General features: G+C 36.3%; 1 long non-coding RNA gene across 1 annotated transcript in view; it reads right to left on the reverse strand.

The window, feature by feature from the left end:
- Positions 1-7,776: 7,776 nt before the first annotated feature.
- The window catches only part of LOC127972222 (uncharacterized), a 29,130-nt gene continuing 13,387 nt past the window's right edge, over positions 7,777-23,519 (reverse strand). Inside the window, exon 3 of the long non-coding RNA XR_008157046.1 lies at positions 7,777-8,304. This is a non-coding gene — a long non-coding RNA (uncharacterized LOC127972222). The remainder of the gene's footprint in view (positions 8,305-23,519) is intronic.

Raw genomic sequence — 23,519 nt, forward strand, 5'->3', positions numbered from 1 at the left:
CACGTCTGAAGAGTTTTATTTTTAGCTCCTTGAACATTTTTGTAAAGTTTTAATACTCTTGAAATGTATGATATTGTGTAAAATGTGAAAGGTTAATGTTAAAAACTGAGTTTGTCAGGGTTAAAAGCTGATGTTAAAACAAATGTGATTTATATTTTAAAAGTGGTTAAAAATAAGTTAAAAGTCTGTCAGCTCATGCATTTTGGGAAGAGTAAAAAAAAAATACTTTTGCTGGAAGAGGAAAATGCATTTAGGAACCATATGTAAATGGTAACAAACTATGTTTTATATGTAAGTGATGACATAATCTGTGTTTTATTTTGAGTTAAAAGGATACAACTTAAAGGGTAACCGTGGTTATTGTCAGTTTGATTTATTTAATCACCCAAAACTTAAAACTCAGTATTTGCTGAAAGATGAAAAAAAAGACAAATTGTATTTCATTTTGAAGTGTTTATTTGATAGTGAACATTGTGTGTTTGTAACAGAGGAGGATTTAAAATGTGAATGTCTAATAAATCCTCTCCCTCTTTCTGCTGAGCGAGACGAAAAACGGACGCAGAGTTTGCCTGGTCTCATTTATTTCTCCTGTTTTCAGAGAGAGCATATAAGCTGTTTATGTGGTGCCAGCCGGTACCTGTAACACTCCACATCTCTGATGCACGTTTTAAGGGTTAGTTCACACAAAAATTTAAATTAGCCTGTGATGTACTCACCCTGGAGGCGTATATGACTTTCTTTAAAACAAATCCAATCGGAGTTATATAAAAAATTGTCCTAGCCCCTTCAAGCATTACAATGACAATATTACAATACAATATAAACGGGAAAGGCATGAACCGTTTCATTTCCGTTTCGTACAATCTCTTTTCTGCAGTTTGTTGTTTATGCTGATGAAAGAATTTGCCGATGCATATTCACCAAAATTCAGTCAATGAGCTCACATACTAAACAGCTCTTGAGTTTTCTGTGGTGATGAATCAAAACACCTCTGATTGGCTTTTGCATTCATAAGCTCAACATAAATGTGTGTGATTGGTTATAATGCTCAACGTTGCATACTGTGCTTAAAAAGAAATTTTATGCAATGTAATAAAGCAAATAATATAAATGAAATGCCACAATTGACACTTTTCATTAATTTCACTTTACACATTTCACGTGACAGTCAATCTAGGTTAGCCTAGCAGTGCTACAAAGTATTAAATTAAATTGGATTACCTTTGTAAATGTTCACAGACAGCACACATGGTGTTCGACTAATAAAGGTCCTCATTGGAGACCAACAGTACAATTTGCAGATTTAGATAAAATTGACTGTAAGTCTTTATGTTCTTAGAGGTGCCATAGGATGCATCGATGCAATATTTTATATTGTTTTCTGATATTTACATAGAAGGTATGTGGCTTAGGTAAGGGCAAAAAATCTTCAGAAATGGTTTTACATGTTCATTTACAACCCTAGGATTTGTCCCTAGAATGTTTCACAGTGTGGCTCAATGTTGAGCTCTGCTCTGATTGGCTGTTTCACAGTGTGGCTCAATGTTGAGCTCTGCTCTGATTGGCTGTTTCACAGTGTGGCTCAATGTTGAGCTCTGCTCTGATTGGCTGTTTCACAGTGTGGCTCAATGTTGAGCTCTGCTCTGATTGGCTGTTTCACAGTGTGGCTCAATGTTGAGCTCCTCTCTGATTGGCTGTTTCACAGTGTGGCTCAATGTTGAGCTCTGCTCTGATTGGCTGTTTCACAGAGCGGCTCATTTAAGTAGTTAGCAGGAAGGAAACATAGCAGGAAGGAAACACGGAAGATATATATTTCATACCGTCTCTCTTAGTTATATTGTTGGGTAATTATAACGTATAGAATGAGAGCATCAGGGAGCCACTATTAATATGCTATTAATATGCTATTAATAATTCACCCTTGAGTTTTGCAATCTCACATGCTCTGTGTAAACAACAGCGGCAGTACTTACCACAAATTTTACAAGATCAGATGATTATCAGTGGTGCTCAGGATGTGTAAATAATTTGCCATCATCCTCGGTCATCTCTTCTTACTCTGTTAATGTAGTATAAGTGAAATCATATGTACTGTAATGTAACAGGCTATATCTAGCAAGCAGCTAACCATGTCCCTTTAGAGGCTCACGTTACTTTATTAGAATGTGCGTGATTTGTTTTCCGTGCCTTTCTGAATACAGACACCAATCCATCCCTGCACATCACATCCCCTGCACAGCCTGGATCATAACATTTATTTCCATGATCTGCCATTTTTAATATCTTCACAATACCTGCAGTACTTCTCATGATTCAGCTGTGCAGGTTCGGCTGGTGGCTGGCATGTGATCCCGACTGTAACGTCACAGTCTGTGTTATGTTCTGATTCGCCTATTTTTTAGTGATCTTTTGCATGGGCGAGATTTACATAAAAGGAGGAAACAATATTGCAGGACTGTTATTATTAAACTATACCAAGATAAATAGAGTTTTCCATTCTATGGCACCTTCTCATGATCTTTTTTTTTTTTTTGAACTTTTCAAAGATTTCTCACACCAAAATAGTAACAGCAGACGTTTTAAGACAGAAAACAATTTTTTTTTTTTAGTCTACCTAAAATCAGTGAAGCAGCTTGACTCTTTACAGCAAAAGTAATTTGTATAAATATATTTGTAACATATAGGCTAATATATATATTTTTAGAATTCTGCCAGTTTTACAGTTTATCAATGTTTTTCCCTGACCAGACAGCGTGACACCAGGGCATCCAAGATGTAGGTGACTTTGTTTCTTCAGTAGAACACAAACCAAGATTTTTAACACAAACTGTGTGCATGGGGTGTCTTCATCTTCTTTTTGCTTTATGGCAGATCACAGACTAATAAGTACATCACCGCCACCTATCTCTCAAATGGACCATCGACACTCTATCTACAATCTGTGTTAAAAAAAATCTTCATTTGTGTTCTACTGAAGAATCAAAGTTTCTGTGAAACTTGGGTGAACCATCCCTTTAACAGTGGTTTATAGTGGGTTTATTTGCATAGACAGTCTTCAATGTGGAACTAGCCATAGATAGACAGAGTTTCTTTTCAAACCTTATAAAAAGTAATTTAAACAACACTCGCACTCTTTTTGCTACTGTTGGGAGACTGAAAAACACCCCAAGTCAGATTCCCAGTGAAAAGCTCTCTGACAGCAAATGCAATGAGTTTGCTTCCCTCTATTCTGAGAAGATCATTAATATCAGGAAGGCGATTTGCACATCCTCAAGTTATGCAGAGGAGACAGATTCGACCGCAATATCAAAAAGAAGATGCTATGTCTATTTTTGAAGCAGTTGATAGCTACATTTTGGCAAAAATGGTGCAGCACCTAAAATCGTCTACCTGCTATCTTGACACACTTCCCACATTTTTCCCACAAGTGTGCTAAACTTTTCAGAAGCAGATCTCTTAAAAGTGGTGAACGCCTCACTTCTTTCTGGGAATTTTCCAAACTCACTAAAAACTGCAGTTGTTAAACCCCTTCTGAAAAACAGCAAGCTTGATAACACCTTTTTGAGCAATTATAGACCAATATCAAATCTTCCTTTTATAGGTGAAATTTTAGAAAAGGTAATTTTTAATCAGCTGAACAAATACTTAAACAAAATTTTGTCTGGTTTCCAACCGCATCACTGCACAGAGATAGCACTCATTAAGATAATAAATTATATTTGCTTAAATTCTGATTCTGGAAAAATATCAGTGCTGGTATTACCAGATCTCAGTGCTGTGTTTGACATTGTCGATCATAACATACTTCTACAGAGTCTGGAAAACTGGGTCAGGCTTTCTGGGATGGTACTCAAATGGCTCAGATCATACTTAGAAGGGAGTGGTTATTCTGTGAATACAGGAGAGCATAAGTCTAAGTGGACGTTCATGATATGTGGAGTCCCACAAGGCTCAATTCTTGCACCGCTCTTGTTTAGCCTGTACTGTATATGCTCCCACTAAGTCAAATAATGAGAAAGAACCAAATTGTCTATCACAACAATGCTGATGATACCCAGATTTACCTAGCCTTATCTCCAAATGACCAAGCCCCATTGACTCACTCTGCCAGTGCACTGATGTAATTAAAAGTTGGATGTGCCAGAACTTTCTTCAGTTAAACAAGGAAAAAACTGTCATTGCATTCAGAAACAAATTTGAAATTTTCAAGGTGAATGCATACCTTGACTCTAGGGGTCTAACAACAAAAAATCAAGTCTGGAATCTTGATGTGATTCTGGAGACAGACCTCAGTTTCAGTAGTCATGTCAAAGCAGTAACTAAATCAGCATACCATCATGTTAAAACATTGCAAGAATTAGATTTTTTGTTTTCAGTCAAGACTTGGAGAAACTTGTTCATGACTTTGTTACCAGCAGGGTGGACTATTGTAATGGGCTCCTCACCGGCCTTCCCAAGAAGACAATTAGACAGCTGCAGCTCATCCAGAACGCTGCTGCCAGGATTACATTTAGGATTGATTTTAAAATACTTTTACTCATTTATAAATCACTCAATGACCTAGGACCAAAATTGCAGATATGCTCACTGAATATAAACCTAGCAGAGCCCTCAGATCATTAGCATCGAGTCAGTTAGAAATACAGAGGGTTCACACAAAACAAGGGGAAAATGCTTTTAGTTATTATGCTGCCCGCAATTGGAATCAGCTTCCAGAAGAGATCAGATGTGTTAAAACATTAGCCAGTTTTAAATCTAGACTCAAAACTCATCTGTTTAGCTGTGCATTTATTGAATGAGCACTATGTGATGTCAGAACTGATTGCACTGTATTTTATGAATTGCACTGTATTTTATGCAACCTAAAATTATTGTCTTAAATTCATTTTACATCAATTTTTAAATCATTTTCAAAGTTTTTAAATTCCTTGTTTTTGTGATTATTTTATAAAAAACAATTATGATTATTTTACTTTATTTTATGTAAAGCACTTTGAATTATCATTGTGTACGAAATGTTCTATATAAATAAACTTGCCTTGCCTTAAAAAACGGGGCGTGTCGTTACGGTTGATTGGGTCTGTCGGAGTTTGATACCGTGGCTCCACCTCACGACACTACTTCTGATGGTGGTATGTTGGTGTTCCTACCTAGGCTTTCTAATTTTACCAGCAAACTCTCTTTTTAAAGCCATTTAGTTGACATGGCTATGCTAATCCACTAGCTAAACCAGCTGGTTTAAAGTGATCAGTTCAGCAGGTTTAGCCCATGTCTGGTACAAGGGACTAATGATATATGAGAATGTCCGTGATACAAGAGAAAAAAAAAGTTGAAAGATCTAGTTTCAAACATACACACGGCAAGGATAAATGACCATTAATCATTTAATTTCTATACGTTATTTTTGTTTTTATAAGCAATTAAACTATTTTATTCCTGCAAATTTCTTAAGGACTTAAGGACAATTTTTCATATATTTATGAGTAATGACACACAATTTGTTTCCTTGCAAGTTTCTGGATGTTGGTTGTACCACATGACTTGAAGAGTTTTTTAAATATATTTCTAACCAATGACTTTTTTTTTTCTTGTAAGTTTCTGCATGTTTTTAGGGTACACCTATAATGAGTGTTTATATTCGGACTATTTTAGATTGCTTCAGGGGAACCGCGGTGGAGTAACCCAGTACCTTTGTGATTCTTCATAGACATAAACAGAGAGAAGTAGCTCCGGCTACAATGTTCTTCCGCAACACGCAAGCAGTTCTGTTTATTAACCGCTAGAGCGTCAAAAGTTACCCACTGCAGCTTTAATGCTCATAGAAGATTATTCAACTCATTTTATGTAAGAATTAGATTTTTAATATCAGGATTTTTTATATTTTAATGATTTTAAATGAATTAATAGATAGGAAATAGTAACATTGCAATGTCATTGAACTACAGATCAAACGGCAGCCTGTCCCAGCCTCCAGAGGAAGTCATGCGATTCAGAATGAACAGTGGATAAAATCACAATCATAATGTTTACATAACTGTCCATTTCCGCCAGTGTCCTTGGCTGTCTTCTGTAAGGTGAGCAGGAGTGTATCTATAGTAATAACACCTGCGTCTGAGGCCTCTGCTTCCCCGGTGCTCTCACTAATATCTCCGGCACTTCTCTTATCAGCTCTTGCTGCCAGCTTCCGAGTTTTAGGAAAACACCAAATTGCCTCCCCTGATCCCCTAATTCCAGCGACTCACTGAAGCAGTGAGCAGGCCACGTCTGGGGGGAGGTCGGAGGGGTGGGATTGGGCCAGCTCAGTGTTCAGGGAGTGAGTGGGGATGAAATCCATGCCATATGAGTGTGCGCCAGCTTCCGATGGCATTAATGCAGCAAATTGACCCTTTCGCTCAGCACTGCCAACTCGGAGCCTGAGAGAGAGGAGACTGATAGCTGACATGTGTGCTCACTCCTGCATTGTGATACAGGCCGACACAGTCTGTTGGCTAGACTTTCGGTTGCCACATGAATGGGTATACTGTGGCCCTAAGCAAAGCTCCCATTTTGACATGGCAAAGCTGGAAGGGAACACTTTTCGATGGCCTCTTGTCAAAGGAGAGTTGGCCATTGGACAACATACACAATAAATGAAAGAGGGATTATGTAACTCTGAGAATGGATTTACAAAAATATCCTCCTAGATTAGAAAAGCATTTTCTAGGTGACATGTTGTTTAAGTGTTCAAGCGGACGTTTGTTATTTTCAGAAACCATGATAATGCATAAAGTTGCTTCTTTCAAATATAAGGCATTTTGTGAAAATAAACTCTCTTGAAGCACTTTCCACACTCAGTTTATTTAATTTGTCCACTAACAACATCCTACAGTGGACATAAATGTATCATTGGAAGCTTCTGCCATCAGTGGTGGAACAGATATTTTAAACTTTTTATTTTATTTTATTTTATTTTATTTAAGCTAAGCAAGTTGGCGAGACAACATTTCTCATTTTCATTTAGTTGATTTTGACATACTAAAATAACTGAAACTGAAATAAGTAAAAACTATATAGGCACATTGAAAAACAAATAAAAATGAACAAAAAAATTCAACAAAATATAAAAAACAAATAAAAACACACCAAAAACTTATATAAATTTTTAATATAATTAAACAAATTAAAAAAAATATATATTTTTAACAACTATAATAGTATCTAAATAAAAATAAAATAACTTTCTAATGTTAAGGGGGAAAATGCAAATCTTGTGACAGAACTGATGCCATCTCTGTGACTGTATTTTCATAAATATTATTTTAGTAATTATCTGTAATAAATTTGAGAAATTATATAAACTTATAATTTTCACACAAAAATAACAATAGTTTTCAGATTTTTTTTAAAGTGGTTATTTGTAAATGTAATAAAAAGTAATAACTAATTACAAATAAAAGAGGTTGTTTGCATAATTATTATTTTTGTTATAAATCAGAATAACCATGGGAATAAAAAATGGTTATATACTTTTTCCTATTATAATGCTGCAATGGTTTTATTGCAGTTTGTACCATTAATAATAATTGTATTATGTATTTTCATATTTTAAGATTAAAAGTCTGGTTTTGAAATAGGTTAAAACATTAAAAATCTACAAATAAAAAAAGCAATCCGAAACGGTTTTAATGTGACCTTTACATAGCAAAAAAAATAATAAAATAAATCTGTTACCTGGGACGTGTGCCTAGTTGAAGAAACACTCATAACTACCTTATTATAATTACTGCAAACCCTGTCAAAACTGCATGACATATAGAGACCCTTGTGTCATTAATTCCTTCACAGTTCAATAAAGTGCATTCCCAAACACGTGTTTGCTTTATTAATGTTCATGAGCATGCATATTACAAGAAACACCAGTGAGCCATTAAATCCATTAATAATACATGCGCTGAGAGAACGTGACCTGAAATGCTCAAAGAACATGTTACATATGACATGAATTACATGAGGTACATTTATATTGTAATTAAGTATACCAGATTGATACCTGATACATTGTGTTCAACAAGAGTGAAGTGACACACAGAGAAACGGTTTGCCAAAGGCAGATAGGCTTTGCCCTTCCTGGCTGCCCTTGTGATTGGCTGCTTCCTCAGCCAATGTGCCTGCTGCAGGCTCACCTCTAATCAGGCTCTTCCTGTAGACAGACTCCAACCGCGCTTCTGTTTCCTTTTATCTTTCCTCCCCTCTGTGTTCTACAGATCGGATTGCACAGCAAAAACGACGGTTAACTCTCCCCTTTCTTCCTGCAGCCGTTCTAACCTGATGTGGAAAAGAGAACAAAAAGGAGGGAAAGAAAAAAAAAATCTCTTTTAAAGGAATTTTGTTTCAATGCTTTGCGAATCCTTTTGTGTTATATTAACATTTTCATAAAAGTTTTCCGAATGGAAATTCTTTACATTCGCACTGCAGCCTTTCCAGTTTATTGGGCTATTAGACCAAATTAACTTCAGACAGTGTTCCAATTTTTCCAATTTTTATATAGCAGGCATTACCTAAATATGTTACATGCAGAGTCTGATGCAATAGTTTCAGGAATGGTGAACATCTGGCATTAAACCACATTCCATTGAATTCCCTCAGTTATTTTTGGAAAAATAGCCCTTTTAGCTGAAGTAAAGGTATTTGTGTCCCCTTGTGCCATTCATCCCTGTACAAGAAAGAGATTTATATTTTTATTATGATTACATTTTCTTTCTTCCAAGCAACCTTGGACTATACAACGTTCTTGGCCTTGGTGTTGTACCCATTCTTGGCACACTGTAAAAACCGTTTTACAATATCTGTTGTGAAAAGCGGCACTCTGATAAAATGTAATTGAATTCGGTTCGTCCTTGGTCTTCTGCAACTTTTCAAGGGAAAAATATAATTCATAACATACCATGAAGGACACAGGATATTCAATATGCAAGTATACTTTCAGCCCAACTGCAAAATGTCTCAGCGGCCAAACTTATGACGGCAACGAATATTTGATTTGGACAGGGACTTTGGTGCAATACTGGAATCATATCTTTTAATAGATTTAAAAAGCATCGCTCATCAATTATGCAGCATATACTGCCTTAAAGATGAGACAGCTATAAGGAAAACGAGAGTAGCGACTGTTTTTCAGGGGTGAACTTGACTTTTAATAGCTCAATCCCATTCCCATATTGCAGATGGTTAATGAAATAAACTCCATACGTCTTTTTCAGCGCAAACCAGGGCTGTGCGTTGTACCGCGCACACGAGAGAGGCTGAGAGGGGCCAGGTGTTGCTAGATTTGGCTTCTCAATGTCACTGGTGATGTGAAAGGACAAAGGCGGTATTGAGAGCCCAGTCAGAGGCCTGGGAGGAGTGGGATAGTTTTACAGAAAAGCCACTGTTTGTGCCAAGCCTGCACCCATACACAACAGACACTGTGTTCTGCTGCTCAGCTCCCAGCTTTGTCCTTGTGCCCTGCCTCTCTCTTCCCCCTCTTTTATTCTTGTTTTCGAACAGGTAGCAATATTGCTCGCATCTAGGCCACAGATGACAGAGACAGATAGCTGACTGTTAAGAACACAATTTGGCATTCTAGACTCGGGCTCTTAACATCCAAAACAAAGACCTGGAGCCGGAGGGAAACATGATAAAGCCATGCGCCATCTCGCTCGCGGAGCCGACCGATCAGCGACGCCCCCTGCCCCGCCCGCCCGAGACTGCTGGGAAGTCTCGCTCCAACAGACATCTGTCTGTGTACGTTTACCTGCTGTGAACACACCTCAAAGACTCAAAGTTAGCAAAATTCACATTTCAGAAACCCCGTTGAATGGAAATGCAAACTTTTTTGTCCAACAGACTGTCCTACAATTGTAACAGTTTGACTGTGCATAGGTGGACCAGATCCAGTTAAAAAAACAAAACAAAAAACACTAAACTATGCCACATTTTACAGTTCTTATGCTATTGTCTACGTAGGAACTAGAAAATGCAAGAAATACAAGAAATTAATACAAGAATGAATACAGCTACATAAATTTCAAGATTCAATTCAATTCAAGTTTATTTATATAGCGCTTTTTACGATACAAATCATTGCAAAGTAACTTTACAGAAATTACAATATTTATAGGATTATAGGATGTCTGCTGTCAACTGCAATTAGAAGAATATACATTCAAAACAGGACATGGTGCAGTTATATTTGCTACATTTTGTCTTCTCAATGTCACTGGTTCACAACAGAAAATAACATGCATTCATACTGAAATAATAATAATAATTTTAGTGGGAGTTTTTTTTTTTGGGGGGGGGTGGGGGCATATTCTATATTTTCCTAAATTAGCACGTAAAAAGCAACATCTTTAACCTAATCTTTAATCTTACCCCAAAGCATTTTTTAATCAAATAAATGCAGCTGTAGTGATCATAAGAGACTTTTATTTTTATATATATATATATATATATATATATATGTATATATATATATATATATATATATATATATATATATATATATATACATATATATATTAAATCTTAATTGTAACAAACTTTAAATTTATTTATTTAACTGCACAACTTTGAAGAGAAACTAGATTTCTTTTTTTTTACTCATGTGTGATCACAAACCTTTATTATGGACAGATAACAAAATAATGCATAGTTCACTAAACTACCCACTGACACAATTTACTTCACTTTCCCATGAAAGTAAAGGGAATATACATAAAAAGGAAATGAACAGGGAAGGGACAGATTGAAACAGGAAATGAATAAAGTGAAAATGCGCATGTATCAACACATGGCTCCACTCACACACACTGGTGTGTGTCGGGTTTGATCCTCTCACAGGGGTGTGATCGTCCTGCTGCATGAAAACAGAGAAAGATGACACTGATGTGATAATGAGACACACCCAGCTGCACAGACAAACAGCCTGTCCTTCCCAAACTGACAAGTCATCAGAAAGCAGTCCGCAGCAGACCGGCCCCCGTCGCGAGCGGCATCTTTCCCACCTCTCAGGCGAGATCGCTCTCTCTCTACCGCCCCACGCTCCCCTCCACCTGCATCTCACTGACCACTCGCTTTTATCAGCCGCCACACAGCTCCACTATCAAACCACAGCCAACAAAGACAAAATGTCAAGTCAGCTGTTCTCCATGATCAGTCTGCTGTGAGAGAGGAGGGACATAGTTTCCCAATAGCTTATTTTGAAGAAATAACTATAAATGTATATGTTTTAAATATGTTTTGCAATTTCGTTATTATTATTAACATATTTTTATGTTTTATTAAAATAAGAGATGAAATGAACACCTAATTTTTTTTTAATGTTTAACCCAGTTAGTCTGTCCACACTTAAGGTGCAAATGCTGTGTGACATGCAGCCAATCAAAAGCTATTTAAAATTTAACGTGCAATTGAATGTGCATAGACTGTAAAAAAACGAACCCTTTATGGAGCGCACCGGTTGATTCGCTCTTTGGACATTAGTTGCGATTCAGAGAGCAGGAGGGCGAGTGTGTGAGGTGAAGGGATGTGAGATAATCAGCCATCCACAGAGCCGTGTCATTCGCCTATTGTCTGTTTTTCCAGGCTGAGGAGGCAGAGAGAAAAAAACGGAAATGCAGCTTCAGTCCTGCGTCAGTCACTGTCTTCCCTTTTCTTCTTGCACCAGAGCAAGTCTCTGAAGACAGCATTTATCAATTTCCTCTCCTTTGCAACCTCAAACATTTCCAATGCAGGTGAAGGCCTCAGAGCGCCTCATCTCCAAGATGGCAATGCACCAGCCCTCGCTAATGCCACCAGCAGACTACTGTAGTTGCCTTTCCAGAGGAATTCTGACGATGGTTTTTTTTAATATCCCACGCCGCTTTGCGCCTTCAGATTTCACGCTGCAACATTAACACGAGCTGACACTGGGGATTAGAGACAGACAGCTGGAATGCCCGGGCCTTTTGTGCAACGTGGATCTCTGCCAAAAGCCTTCGTTCGGAGGCCAAGAGGGACCTGGGAAAAAGACTGCTCCTTGGAAATAAACACAAGACTGCCCAAGAGGAAGGAATGTGCCACTAGTGGACAAAACGACCGGACAGTGCTGGGCACGAAGAACGAGCCGCTCAGGACCTACAACCTGTGTAGCAGTTAGCATGTGCAACCCGTCACCCGCCGTCCTGCCATTTTGTTTTGCTCTCAAAGGTCTGATGGTGATCTTCTTTGCAGAGAACTGAATGACCAGGGAATGAATCTGAATGACATACCTCCCACATAGTTTTCCTTTCTGAGCTCTGCCTCATTCAGGAGTTGAAAAACTGTCACATGCAGTTCAGGAAATGACTTGTTTGTCAAAGCGTTCACAAGTTTCTTTTTGTGTTTTACGCAGAAAAGGTCCTCCATTGGATTTAAAACACTAACAAATTTCATTACTAGATTTCATTATTTTTATTTACATAAAATAATCAAATTAATCACATATTTGCTGAGAAAACCCCTCACATTAAGATAGTTTGAGATTTACAAACAGTAGAAAATCTTACGAAAAGTACCTTTTCAATATACGCTTGGTTGCCATCTATTTAAAGTTACTAATATGCATACTTTATATATAAAAATTTACTTTCAAAGTACTATTGTAATATAGTTACCAGCGTGTGCTATGCCACTAATATTTTATATATTTGAATACATTTTATAGTATATTGATGATACATATATTATATAATATATTGCAAATACAAACGATTGCCGCTTTCAATATATTGCAATATATTGGAAAAAATAAATATATATAAGAATATATGCCTAATATATTACATGATATTTTCCGATATACTGTTATATATTTTTGTTTCATAAGGGCATAATATATCACTGGCCTGAATGAAATATCTGATAAGAAAATATATTCTTTTAATGATAATCATTTTAACACATTCATTTTATGTTTTTATTGCATTCACTTCTCAGCTTGACTTAAAACTAGCATTTCAAAAACATTAGGGTAATGTGTCTTTTCAATTGAACGCGTTATTAATCTAAAAACACTTACGAATTACACTTAAAGGGTGATGGAGGAGGTCAGGATCTTACGCCAGAAAGTTTTAAAACACGCCAAATTACAAAATGATTTATTTTATCAACATAAAGCCATGAAGATCAGTTTTATTACTGATATTCTTGCCCAAGAAACCAAGCTATTTATTTATCTCGGTTTATCCTGGCAATATCAAGAGACATCCTAGCAGTAAATATCTTCCACACTGCCAAGAATCTGAAACCCTCTGCCTCATGCCAAGCCAAATGAACTGTTAGCCATTTTCTTGAATTATTGTTCTATTAGATTAATGTTTTGTTTGTATTCGTGTTTATACATTAATTGCATTTAAATATCACTCTTCTAAAATGTCTCGTTATTGAAATTGAAGTCAGATTTAAGGCATTGTATGCCATCGTCTGGTTTCCCTATCAACCCGTAACTTTTGACAGACAGTGGAAGGGGGCGGGAGGTATCATATAGAAGATTTGATGGCATTGCAGTGGCTTGGTGGGAGTTTCCATGGTAACTCATGAGTCTGGTCACACCTCATTAGGGGACACAGTGTGCTTGCATAGGCTGGCTAGTTCAGGAGTGTGCGCTCTCCATGGTAATTGCCTTCAGATTGTAATGCCTTACTGCACACAGTAAAATCACACATCCAACTCTCCTTTTTTCATGGTACAGGTGTTCCTCTTGCAATTATTGAGCAGAACAAGTGCGTGGTTGCTGTGCTGTTGACTAACAAAGAAATCACGCTTGGTTAGATTCTGCTATAAGCCTAAATTATTAACTTAAGGATTCCTGTCTTGTCTGCAGCTTCGATTCCAAGAACAAAATGTCCTAACCACACGACATGTTCTTATAGATAACCTTATGTAAACTTGGCTAAGCTTACATACGTTTATATTTAGAATGAAAGCCAACTGATATCTGGTTTTCTTCACATAGCATGAGTATAAAATATTACCATATGGCAAAAATATTTAATATCAAAGCAGTCAGATAGTATCAAACTACATATTCTAAAACAACATCAAAAATAGGGAAAATACCCTGAATATACATATCCAGAATACAGACTGAAAAAACTTTGAATTTAGGTAAAACGCTGCTATTGTACTATAGTATTGTATGCCATTGTATGTGGATTTAACATAAATTTGTACATTAAAAAAATCTACTTTGTTATACATTTTCTGTTAGTAAGACCTTTACCACAACAATCTGCTTCTTGAAATGTATATATTGCTTTATTTCTGTCACCGAGCATACTCTATCATTGACCTAGACACCCATTTTTCAGATTCAAGTTGAAACATCTGATAGGATTTTTTTTCATCTGCTGTTCATTTGTAACACTTTTTTTTTAAACACAATATATAATATATATATATATATATATATATATATATATATATATATATATATATATATATATATATATAAAAAGATGGTAGATAGAGCAGAGCAATGCACATGCATGTGTTGTGATACTTTAGTGAATGCGTTTCGAGTTTTGACACAGAAGAGAAGAAATAAAACAAATAAAGAATAAAGTCATTAGTTTTGTTTTCTTTGTGCACAAAAAGTATTCTCATAGCTTAATAAAATTACAGTTGAACCACTGATTTAACATGGACTATTTTAACAATGTCCTTACTACCATTCTGGGCCTTGAACCTATCAGTTGCATTGCAGAAAGCTCTCGGGTTTCATCAAAAATATCTTAATTTCATTTTTGGGTGAACTATCCCTTTTAAAATTAAAGTAAAAACTTAAAAGGTTGAAAGGGGATCCAGATAATATAAGTAATCCATAACATACATTAGAAAACAATATTTGTATTATTCCTTTGGCCATTTTTCAATGGTACTTTAGTGTTGTGGTATTTGACTCTGAGGGGAGCTTTCAACAGATTTATAATCCCATGACAACAAACCAAGATGGATGTGTAGAATGTCAGAAGAACATATAGAACTGGTCCGTAAGAATGTTTGGGGAGGATAGTAAACTGATAAGATACTGCGGAAGCAGTAGAGGTCTGGTGTGGAAGTTTTTGAAGGAAAAAGAATGAAAACGGGGGGTGGATGTGTGGAGGGAATTAGGTGTAGGGGGGTGGGTAAGAGCATGGGGGGCTGATAATGTGAAACAAGACACATATGGAGAAAGTTACTGAATGTTACCATGGCTGACTCTGTTCTGTACTCAACACTGCCTGATTCATAACTGATTTACAATTAGTAATCAGCACTCACTACGCTAATCTCAGTAGGAGAGCCTACTCTACTTTTCTATAACAATCATGAAATTGCAAAATAAAAAATGTCCGTATGCCATGAATGAAAAGCAGTTTGTATCTCCAAGGCAACAGTCTGTGATGCAGGGGGAGCTGGGTAATGCAGTGACATAACACACTTCCTTGTAGGCAAAAAACATTGCAGTTATATCTGCATCTAATATATGACTCCAGTGAAAAATTATTGTCCCTTTATTTGCTAATTTCTGTGGTACATTATAAACTTCCTTCAGCATGACTTGAATGTTGTTGTTAATTTAGAGCCAATTAAAATGTATTTTATTAATTTATTATTTATTAATTATCTTTTGGCTTACAGGGACAGTTCACCTAAAATCCTAAAATCTGTCATTTACTCAAATTCCAAACCTGTGTGACTTTATTTCTTCTATAGAAAAATACATTTCAAAATAATGTTTTATGCATACACGAAAGTCAATGCAGTCAAAAATCAACTATTCATTTATAAAAAACACAGACATTTTCCAAAATATCTTTGAAACTGAAAGAACATTCCACAAATAATTATAAAGAAATGCAAAGTAACGTTGAATTAAACATTATATTTTTAAGTCGAAAGACAGAAATATTAATTCTGTTAAGACTTACTCTAATCATCTTTGTTTTTATTATGGGGATCAGTTCTCACTATTAACTAGTTGGTTATTAGCATGCCTATTATTAACATATTGGCTGTTTATTAGTATATATAAAGCACATTCTGCATGACCATATTGCAGGTTCTACATCCCTAATCATAGCCAATACCTAAACTCAACAACCTTATTAACTATTAATAAGCAAGTCATAGTTTATGGTTTGTTAACAGTGACCTTAAAATATAGTGTGACCTATTTTGTTCTTGCAGTGTTCTTTTGTATTTCACAGAAGAAAGGAATGCATTAAATTTGTAAAAATGATTATTTGCAAACAGGTTTCCCTCAATGCCTCTCACTGGTTGACCAAACTGGTTCTCCCACCCCAGATTCAGGTGATTGGCTGAGTCTTTTTGGTTGGTAACACAGTAGGGTATTAAAAGTGCAAAGACCAACAACGTTCATGCTTTTCAAGGAAATCAACCTTGTGACTGCCACTGCGTATTAAACTGAGATTGTATTTTACCATCGAAAAAATTACACACCTCAGCTTGAAGCAGAATTGCTTTCAAAGGAAAAGAATGAGCACTTTAAGCTTCATCCATGGATGCATGGGGGTCATCCTTGGGAGTTTCCTTTTATCACTTATCACCTGCGCAGTGAATAAACTAATAATGTTTCGCCTCACAGCTTCTGCAAAGTGTTTTTGTCTGAGCCCCTGTTCGGTAGTTGGTCCCGTTTCTTTTATGGTATGGCCGGTGGCTGAGGCGTTAGAACGTATCGCATGGCATCGGTGGGAAGGCTAATGATGCAAGCAGTGGCAGTCACCCGTGTACCTCCTGACTGATTTCCTTCTTTGTGTACGGCCTTTCCTAATGAGTCAGGCCCGGCTCACGACAGATATATAGGGCCATATCGCTGCGTTACAAAGCAGTTTATTGTCATTTATGCCACCATTAATGCCATGGGGAAGTGCTGCACTTATACTTACGTTCACTCGGGTTTCTGCGCACCATTGTTTCTCTGCATTTGAGCTTCAATTAAGCCCTCCCACAAGGAGATAATGGGCTTTCATGGGCCACTTGAGATGCTGTGTGGAAACCCGGAGAGGACTGAATGAGAGCAGGGGCTCTCCGCTCCCGTCCCTCTTGGGGGAGCACCACCCACTATGCTCTCATCCACGATCGGGGATGTTTCAAAGCCCCTTCACCTGATGGCATCCCCCAGTGAACCCTGGGACTTTCCATGTCTCTTGACCAGTCCAAAGAGGTCTTATAGCAGACAAGGACCTGTTGAAACATTAATATTTAACATCTGAAGTTGTTAGAAGCTCCATGGAATTAAGTTTTACATTTGCTTTAGTCATACATTTTCATGTCTTTTTTTTTTTTTTTTTGGGTGAACGTTTAGCTTCAGATTCACTGCAAAAGTGATTTTTTTTTTTCAAATTTGATTTTGAAGATTATTGGAGTATGTTTTTATAAGAAAAAACTGTTTCAGTCTTTCTTCTTCAGAATTTTAAAGGGGTCAAATGACGTTGCTAAAAATAACATTATTTTGTGTATTTGGTGTAATGAAATGTATTTATGTGGTTAAGGTTCAAAAAACATTTTTCCACATAACGTAAATTATTGTTTCTTCTCTATGCCCCAACTTTCTGAAATATGTTGATTTTTAAAAAACTCATCGCTCTGAAAAGCGAGGTGTGCTCTGACTGGCCATCTATCCAGTGCGTTGTGATTGGCCGAATACCTCATGCGTGTTACGGAAATGTTACGGCCCTACCACAGCGGTTCCCAATCCTAAGCGCCCACATGTCTACATCACGATGTGGGAAGATTTATATAACGCTGCAAAAAAACGACTCATTTCAGAAAAGCGGGGCATAGAGGAGAAACAATAATGTGGTTTTGGAACCTTAAACCGCATAAACACATTTCATTACACCAAATACACCAAATAATGTTCTTTTTAGCGACATCATATGAACCCTTTAATAAACCTGATTCATATAACCAGCTCGTTAGAAGAGGGATACGTGCATGAACTGCATTTGATTGATATGATCCCTGCACCATGTTCATTGCTCCCTTCTCCCTGAGCAGGGAAATCCTTTGAGGTTTACTTCACTTCCGAACATTCATTCGTGGATTTGCGCTGTGCTGCTGCCTGCAGCGTCTTCACACACAGACGAGTGTGACATCATATACCTACGGAAATAAATATAATTTAAATTCACATCTCGCACACTTTAATGCCCTTTGAACGGAACATATAAACTCGTTTAGAACTGGAATCATGGCAGAATATCCAGTGAAGTGTATGTGATAAGAGGACTGGAATTGGGAAACGCTGCTTAACCATAGGCTACTGTAATACCGTGTCCCAGCGTGACAAGACAGAAACAGTATAACCCATTATAAACTGTCTGCATCGGTGATTTGGAGAAACGACAAACAAATTTTTCTCTACACTAGTCAAAACTCACGTTTGAATCAGTGGCAAATTCTTTAAATATGTAAATGTACTTCGTACTTACAGACATTGTGTCAGAAGCGCCAGACTGTCCTTGCAAAGTTGTAACTGCCTCACTTTATAGAAACTGGCATTGTACTCTCACAGGAAACAGTCCTTCGTAAAATGCGCTGCATACATCTGAATATTTGGATTGAACTGTTCTGGAACAGTGTTGTAAATACAAATTAAAGACGGATTTCTAGTTGTGTCCTCTTTTGGAAGACCAAACAAAGCAGTTTTGCTTTTACAAAGAAACACAGTGTCTCCACAACATGGCGAGAATAAAAGTTACACCTCCCTTCTCTGTATGAACATTCAGGCGGTGTTATGCAAATCTTCCCACACAGTGATGTAGACATATGGGGGCATGTTTAAATGAGATGCTTTAGGGGGGATTGGACAAGTCTTAACTTTTATAAAGAATATCTCTTCGGATTTGAGACTTTAGTATTTGCAACATTGCAGATCTTCTTTATGCACCAAGAGCTTGTAACACTCCAAAGTGAGAGAATTTTTTTTTAATTGTATATGACCCCTTAATGTTAATTCAGTGTGTTACTTGCCCTTTCTTTGTAATTGTGAAATTTAAAAGCAAATAATGTTTCTGTGTCAATGAATTGACAGTCTATTAAAAAAATGCAATTTATCAAAGCACGTATTATGAAGTATGTAATGTGATCAGCATAAAAAAAAAAAAAAAAAAATAAAAAAAAAAAACAGGAATTTTTATTATAGAGAGGACCCCTGCAGACCCTCATGGTTGTATGTCAAGGTCAGTAAGTCTCTTAAAATATCAGATAATCTGACTTATTTTGTATATAAAAAAAGTTAATAATATTTATGGATAGATAATACTGAAAAAAAAAAATTATGCTTTACATGTATTTTCCATTGTTAGTTCATGTTAACTTATGTTAACAAATGGAACCTTATTGGAAAGTGCTATCCTTATTTTCTTTTAATTAAATATTTCCAAAGTCAGCTGCATTTCTCAAATCTCCAAACAGTCTGTTATAGATTTTGGCACTTCATTCAGTTCACAGTAACCAGTGACAATGAATAATACATGCATAATGATATATGAAATATTTATAGGGTAAATATTATAATACATTAAAATTAAAAGTTGTATCTGTTAATATTAATAAACAGACCTGAGCTAACATGAAATAGTTGTACTTTTGTTAATTTACATTAACAAAGACTAATAAATACTAATTTAGGCAATTGCTCAACGTTTATGCATTAATTCGTGTTAACTAAAAGACTTTAATGTAAAGTGTTACTAAAATATATTTAATGTAATGTATGAATTATGTAGATAATATAAAAGAACATAATGTATTCTGATTTATTCATTATATTTATGATTGTTTCAAAGTAAAAACCTACACAATAGGTATATTGTAGCTGTGAATTTACAATTTACAAAGAAAATTAACTTTACAGAAAATAACTTTGATGTTTAAATCATGCAGATAATATAATATAATATAATGAATTCCTTTATTTGCACCTTATAGTTTAATTCATTTTTTAGTTGTACTTTTCTTTCATTAATGTTTGAAACAGATGCTAATGTCCACACACAAAAAGCCATGAGGTAAATGTTGTAGCCTAACTTTCACTGTTCACTGGGTTAATAAAAACGTTTAAACTCTTCATATAAAATACTTTTACCTTGAAAAAAATAAAAATCTCTCTCTCTCTCTCTCTCTCTCTCTCTCTCTCTCTCTATATATATATATATATGCCACCATATATACTGTATATACTGTATATATATGATCGCACTATTACATATAGCTAATAATAATAATAATAATAATAATAATAATAATAATAATAATAATAATAATAATGTTTAGCCTACACAAATGAATTCAGGGTGTACATTTTCTTTTTTTAGAATCAAGTTAATTTCACCTTTTTATGACAAGGCAAGTTTGATGAAAGTTGTAAAATGTTATGTGATGCAACATTTTTTTTTAAAGCATATCAGATACATTTTCGAATCAATAAATTAGGCCTACTGAATGGTTACAGCTACTGGAATTTTGGAGTCATTAAATTGAAACGTCTTAAAAATGTTGTAAAAAAACATTTTCAAAAACATATTAAACCAGTATGATTACAAATGTTGCCTTTTTCTCTATCATGGCCACTCTTCTGTCTGTGTCAGTGACCCATGTAACAGTGTCCTAATGAAGGCTGTTCCGGGCGGGCGCGGCAGGGGCACGGTGTGGGCAGGATGGAGGGGCAGGGCTCCAGCCTCTTTGATGTCTGCCGGTCCAGTCACGCCTGTCTGCTCCGCTCACGGCTCAGGGGACTCCGTGGGACCTCGCAGCCCTCTTTTAAACGGGCCGGTTTGAAGTGAGGGACCCCCTGCCGCAGACAATGAATGAACGCATACCTAGCTGATGGCCGTTTGTGCCGCGAGAAGAATGGCAGGAAGGGAAGAGGAGGGATGGGGGGTGAAAGTGCATTTGAACTTGGCCGATGCCTTCTGCAATTTCCTCTGACCTGGCGTTAGTCTTTCCGTCAGCATGTCTGCCACATTAGGACTCATTCACGCTTCATTCACGAACAACACGTTTTAACTTTCGCAGAGGAGCACACACGCTCCCGCAGCGCGTTTGGTAACACACATGAGCCGGTCACATGTCTTCGGTTGACTCCAGCGTGGTGTAGTTTCTGCGCTCCGACAATGCCGCCTCGCTTCACTAACGCATTGTTCCGTGTGTGGGAACCTTCTCCTATATTAATAAACAGGAGAGTTCCCTTCACACACCCTCCCGTTTTTCCCCCTCACTTTCTGCCCACATAATAAAGACTGTTCTAACACGAGAAAGGACGGTAGGGAAGGAAGAAAAGAGGAAGAAAGTTGCGCACTCTTCACACTTCAATGGAGCCTCGTACTTCAGCACACACACATCTCTGCCTCTCAGGCTGCTTTTGACAAAGGACAAGGGAAATGCACAGATCAAAGCCGCATAGGCGCTACCACACACAGCTCTGCTATATCGCCCGGGTGTGTGTGTGTGTGAATATACAGTAAGCTCAAGCAGATATCTAATGCCCTTGAATAGTCCCAGGTGAGGACAGCATCTATTGAAAATACCTACCGTGTGTATATGACGTGAGTTAAATTAAACTGTTTCCTTTTTTTTTTTTTTTTTGTAGTAAATTAAATTGAAATAAAACCCTAAATTATTCTAGCAATTAAAGGATTGCAGACATTAGCCTGCACTCCAAAGAAAAAAAAAATATCTTTCAGACTAATTAAACCAAACAAATCATTTGTTTGTCCTTGTGCATATGATCTAATTAAAAATAAACAAACTGCAGGACAATGGTTTTATGAGGCAGAAAATTCCAATCAAGGACTGTAATTTTTCATTTTGAAGATTAGTTGTTTTTTTCTTTGGAAACAATTCCATCAATGCAGTTTCACTAATAAATACGTTCAGGACTATCACATTATATCATGCATGCTGAAAAATATTAGAAAACATCATTTAATTCTTACATTTCACATTTTTTAAAGTAAATTGAGTTAAATATTAGTTCAGATATATACAGTTTGTGCAAAATAAATGACCAAATACCTCAAGCTTTTCCCTTTAACAAGACTTTTTGGATCTCTTGACAGGTTTGACAAATAAATCAGCCTTTTTAAAATCTCTAATAAAGTTTTTAATAAAGTCTATAATAAAATAAAGTTTATCTATGAATGACGGAAAGTATCTTTCACCAGTTTCTGTGTGCTGGAAATTAATCGTCAGTAAAACTAGTATGAAATTTCTCCCACAGCTCATGCAACAAATTGACAGAACTACAAAAACTATTTGCTTTGCCTTTCTCAAAAGAGACTGCTAATAATCATAAACTTAATCCCAACTCATTTTTAATCTAAGTTCAGTCCTGAAATTTAAACTCAATTAAATTAGTCATTTCTGTTATTTAGGAAAAGCTGTGTCACGTCACATGTCTGTGTTACTGTGAAGTGATGAATTCATCTTGTAGACGTGGCAGGGCTCCAAGTCTGTTCAAAAGTGGCACTCTTAATTCAAAATGGTAATGTATGTCCTGTATATTTGCTTGTTTAAAAGGAAAGTGTTGCTCGGCTCCAGAGAACCTATTTCTGGAATTGGAAAGAGCCATTATCTGCTATTTATAGCCAAGCACAGAAAACACATTCAGATTCCTCCTCGATGCATGAAATCACACTGCCACATTTCACTTTATATGAGGGAGAGTGACATCACTGTCTCGGACAAACACACAGCAACATTCAGCTTCAAAAACCATACAGGCATGACTTCCAACAGTTTGCAACACTTTCAGGTAAAACAGCAGCAGAATCACGGTGTGCTTTTCCCAGTGATTAAGCAGTATATTACTATAGTGCTTAAACGGGAGCTTTAAAGAGAAAACATTCAACACTGAGATGTCTTGTCTTTATTTTCTCTCCATTTTCTGATTATAAAACTCCAAAACACTAAGAAAGTCATGATGACAGATGAACAGCTCAAAACACACAGATGAATAATCTTGTTCGGGGAAAAAAAACCCTCACCTCAAGCATGGCCATGTTCACAGAGAACACTGCTCTCCATTCAAAGTACCTGTAGGGTTTACACACGCCAGTGTTTGAACATTCCCAACAGAAACGTGTCTGGAAAAGGGTAAATTCAATTTTAAGTGTTTGTGTGCACATCTAGAAATAGTTCCTAATCCATTGTATAAACAGTGTTTGCAGATTCATAAAAAGACACAGTTGACAATGTGACGAGGAAAACGAAAAAACAGGAAAAAAGCACAAGATCAAATCAAAACATGAATTCTTACTTTTGATCATACAGTGGGGTAATAAAACCGCATTCAGAATTGGAAATATCAGAGTATTGTTGGATTTAAAAAAGTACAACAACATTATCTGACACTAAATTTTGAAATCTCTAAACTGTTAGGCTGAAATATAATTTTTAATAATAATAATAATAATAATAATAATAATAATAATAATAATAATAATAATAATAAAAATAAAAATAATAAGCTT

This window comes from Carassius gibelio, chromosome B15 (assembly GCF_023724105.1).
Source record: "Carassius gibelio isolate Cgi1373 ecotype wild population from Czech Republic chromosome B15, carGib1.2-hapl.c, whole genome shotgun sequence".
NCBI classification, from domain to species: Eukaryota; Metazoa; Chordata; class Actinopteri; order Cypriniformes; family Cyprinidae; genus Carassius; species Carassius gibelio.